Below are 4,311 nucleotides of genomic sequence, written 5' to 3' on the forward strand. Positions count from 1 at the left end.
CAGCTCCTAACTACCATGTTGTAGGCTGTGTTTGAAAATGACAGGAGCTGATTGGCTGGTACTTTATCACCGCACAATTTATCACTCTCCAAGGTTTGATAATTCTGGGAAAAAGTCTGAATTACAATCATAAACTAAGAGCAAATTGTCTTTATAATGCATCCCCCTCTTTGTCTTTATTTGCATTCTTTCTTTCTCTCTCTTTTTCTTTCTTTCTTTTTCTTTCTCTTTTTCATTCTTTCTCTCTCTTTTTCTTTCTTTCTTTCTTTCTTTCTTTCTTTCTTTCTTTCTTTCTTTCTTTCTTTCTTTCTTACTCTTTCTTAGTACTGTATATAAATATACATACTTATTGCTCACTTTATCACTTTATAAATAATTGGGGACAAATAAAGGATGAATGGGCCAGGATAATTAACAAAGTAAAGTGGTAATCTACAACTAACATACTGTATGCAGTAGCTGTAGAGTAAGGAGGCAAATGATGCATGGTGTGCCAACTGGTCAGCAGCTACCTATTGTTTCTGGTATAAATATAGCAACACTTCAAGATGCTTGAAATATCTATATATCTGTATAGGTCATTGCTAATAGAAAAGCTGAAAGTATGAACAATTATAACACAAGCACATGATAATCAGCATCTGTTACAAATCCACAGTACTGTATGATATATTACACATCACACAGGATTCTAATATTCTTGTAATCAGGTTACTACTTTCACACTACTCACTAAGGATTAATAGGTTATGACACTTGGCAGTTCTGTCCAAGTCAATTATTTTATTGCAAATTGACATTCACATTAGCAAAGGGAAATGACATTCTACGTGTCATAATGCAGTTATTTCTAGACCATATTGCTATGCTCATAACATATAATATTCTACACTACAAAAAAACTTTCTATACACACACACACACACACAGACACACACACACACACACACACACACACACACACACACACACACACGCATACAAATAAAAAACATACAACCAAAGGTATTGTCTTTACAATTACTGGTTAAATAAATGTAGATGTAGTTTACTGTGTGGAAAAATGCCAAATTCTAAGACTTAACAGACTTTTCAGTGTTCACTGTTAATATTAGGATACTATAGATGCTTCCTATGCTGCTGTAACCTTAATGTGACACTGAAGGTTATTTAGCATCCTACTGTTCCTCAAAAAACACCTGAAACCAAAATGTGCTTTGCTATTTATCAGTGTCCCAGGTCTGTGTTGTGTTGTATGGCATACAAGCATAATATACAACTGTGTTGTCACTATTTACATACAACTTAAAATTATATTTTCATTATATAACCAGTATCTGCACTGTTCTGTCATGCAACAGTTGCATAACAATGTAAAGGTGGCATAAACAGGATTATCAGGTTATAGTAAATGTATATGCCATAATGGCAAATGGTAAAACATAAGATTTTGGTTGTTAGACATCTATTATCATATTTACATATGTACTTTAGTAGAGTCACACTGTTCAGTCCTTGTTTCTTGTGTTTTACCTTTGCTTGAAAATGAATCCGGGATGAAATATAGTTTATCACTTTATCAAAATTTTCTCTAGTTTCCTCTTTTATGGGTAAATAACGTTATCTAATGAAATACAAATATGGGTAGAGTTATAAGTGGATAAACTGTGGGTACTATGCAAGTTTGGCTCAGGCGACTGCAAGTTAGTTGTGATGTTATCTTATTTACCTGTTCCTTCTAAGTCATTATCAAGAAGTCTGATAAAGCTTAATGCATTCAACATTGATTTCCTCAGTAACACAATGCTTTATGAGACATAATGTTTGACCTGATCAAGGTGTTTTACTAGTAAGCATCTTCTACAATGACTGTAAATATGAGATGTCATTGATAATAAATAGCCAATGTGATGAAACATAATACCTTCAGTATTGCTCATGCAAGTCAAGCCAATTTTGTTTAAAAAAAATAGAGAGCAGATGCACATGACCTTTATAATCTGATAGAATGGGTCATTTGTATTCTTAACAAATTTGCTAGCAGAGCAATTTTTTTCTTTTGCAATCTCCTTATGAATTCATTACCTGGTTGTCATACAGGGAATATGAATTTGTTCACTTGTATGGCCAGATAGTCAATTAACTACTGTAGTGGCTAGATGTTCACACACCCATACACACATACACACACACACACACACACACACACACACACACACACACGTACGTACATACATATGTACAAACATACATACATACATACATACATACATACATTCATACATTCATACATACATGCACATGTTCCACAAGCCATCTTTGATGAGATCAGTGCATAGCATGTGTTATCCAAGTCTCCAAGTCCTGACACTGCCTAGTAGAGTCATGCTTAACATAGCCCTCACTGACCTTAGTTACAGCTTGAATTGCCTGGAACACAGTGATAAAGTACCATACTACACACACTGAAACCCTGATCGCTTAAGAGAACAGGAGTCATGAAGCATATCACCTAACCTATGTAAGACAAGCAAGACACTGGATCATTAACATTTGCATCTTTATATGATGAGCATTAGAATGACAGCTATCACACACAGTCAATAGAGAAACAGTAGAGTCTAAGGCAAAGTCAGTCACACACCTTATAATACACATGCCAGGCATCAATAGCACTGCAGTAGGAATATTTACCTTACTCCTAATTTTGGATCCTTGCAAGTCCTGTTTAAATTGGCTGCTCTGCCTGAAAGGCATTCTCCTGATATCTTCTTATTCCCGTCTATCCCTCCTTCCCTTCTGCGCTTTCCCATTTGAAGCATGTTTTTTTTTTTTTTTTTTGCAGACTTGCCTTTTTATATGCTTACTGGCAGCAGGTCTTTTTATCTCTTTTCAAAGCAACCTCTGATTAGAATGGAAGTAACTTCTAAATGTCATTGATGCAGCATGCAAATGATACATCTTTCTGTGGCTGTAGACAGAAACCTAGGATACAATTCCCTGGAATAAATTGCTTACAAATAATCCACTGCACAAAAGAGTTAAAATATAGCAGAAGAATATTACCTTATTCTCTCCTTGTGTAGCCAGAGAAAGATTTATGCAAATCTCCCGTGCCTTATGTTAAACTGGTACCTGCTCCTGAAGACATGTGCCTCCTCCGATGTCAGAGAGAGAAGTTAGCGGAGCTCTGCTTTGGGCAGACTGTGCAGTAGTAGCAGCAGCTATGTGATATGAGGGTCTCTGGGGCTCTGAACTGCAATGAGAACATGCTCCGTGGCCTCTGACTAGTTCACTTCTTCATTTGAGAATAGGAAAAAGCAGCATGGTGACACACTCTCTCTCTCTCTCTCTTTCTCTCTCTCTCTCTCTCTCTCTCTCTCTCTCTTTCTCTCTCTCTCTCTTTTTTTGTTTCTGCTGGATAACACAGCTGCTATTAAAAAGGAATCCAAAATGAGAACATCCTTCTTGACAGGAGGTACAGATGGAGTCCTCAGTATAAAATCAGAAAAGGGCTATGAAAAGGGGGTGGGGTGGCAACCAGTCTATCTGCTTTGAAGCATTTGCATTTGAAAGAGCTTCAGGAGAGAGTTTAAGATTTTTTTTTTTTTAGCTTGTCATTAGGAACCATGATCAATTGAGCTCCCAAGGCACAAAGCCAGAGCGAATCACTACTTAGAGTTTTCTTGCTTTATAGTTTTGCCCTTTCAATCTCTCCAGCATGCCCTAGTTACACAGTCTTTACTTCTGTATATTCTCCACCCCGCTGTGTTATCTGGAGTAAAATCCCAGTGTATGATTTAGTCTCAGTGTGAAACTCATCTTGAAGAGGGGGTCCTGCATCCAAACACGATAGCACAATAGATAGGTTACATGTACTAGTGTTGCTGGAAACACAGTTACCATTGCTCCAGTTTCCTATTGTATCGCTATTGATAGAGCTGTACAAATTCAAAAGTGTAATACTGCCGGCTAGCTCACATCTACTTTTTCTTAGTGATGTTACAAGTTTGTTTTTTTTAAGCTGACACAAACAACAGTACCTTAACAAATAGTTTTCTTTTATTGATAAGTACAACAGGTGCTTCTTTAGGCAGTACAACAATAAGTGTATTGGATCCTTCATGTTGTAAGAGCAAATCACTTGTCTTCCTGTGGTTGTAAACAAAACAAATGCAACAGCACACAGTTTTCTTAACCTGTTCGATGCACAAAGTAGTTAAACTTTTAAATTTCATTTGTTGTTTGTAATCTATTTTGTCATAATGCAGATGGGATACGGTCATTAGGTCGACCACAATTAGGGGGTCA

At 36.5% G+C, this 4,311-nt stretch overlaps 1 protein-coding gene across 2 annotated transcripts in view; it reads right to left on the bottom strand.

Annotated features, from left to right (window-relative positions):
• The window catches only part of CDH7 (cadherin 7), a 382,946-nt gene extending 379,567 nt beyond the window's left edge, over positions 1-3,379 (bottom strand). The window contains exon 1 of one of the 2 annotated variants that reach the window (XM_063923399.1): positions 3,067-3,379. The gene's annotated coding sequence lies outside the window, so the exon portion shown is untranslated. Of the gene's footprint in view, positions 1-2,694; positions 2,781-3,066 lie in introns of those variants that run through there. The other variant, XM_063923400.1, reaches the window with a different exon arrangement.
• Between the last annotated feature and the right edge of the window lie 932 nt (positions 3,380-4,311).

Source organism: Pseudophryne corroboree, chromosome 5, assembly GCF_028390025.1.
Source record: "Pseudophryne corroboree isolate aPseCor3 chromosome 5, aPseCor3.hap2, whole genome shotgun sequence".
Lineage (NCBI taxonomy): Eukaryota > Metazoa > Chordata > Amphibia > Anura > Myobatrachidae > Pseudophryne > Pseudophryne corroboree.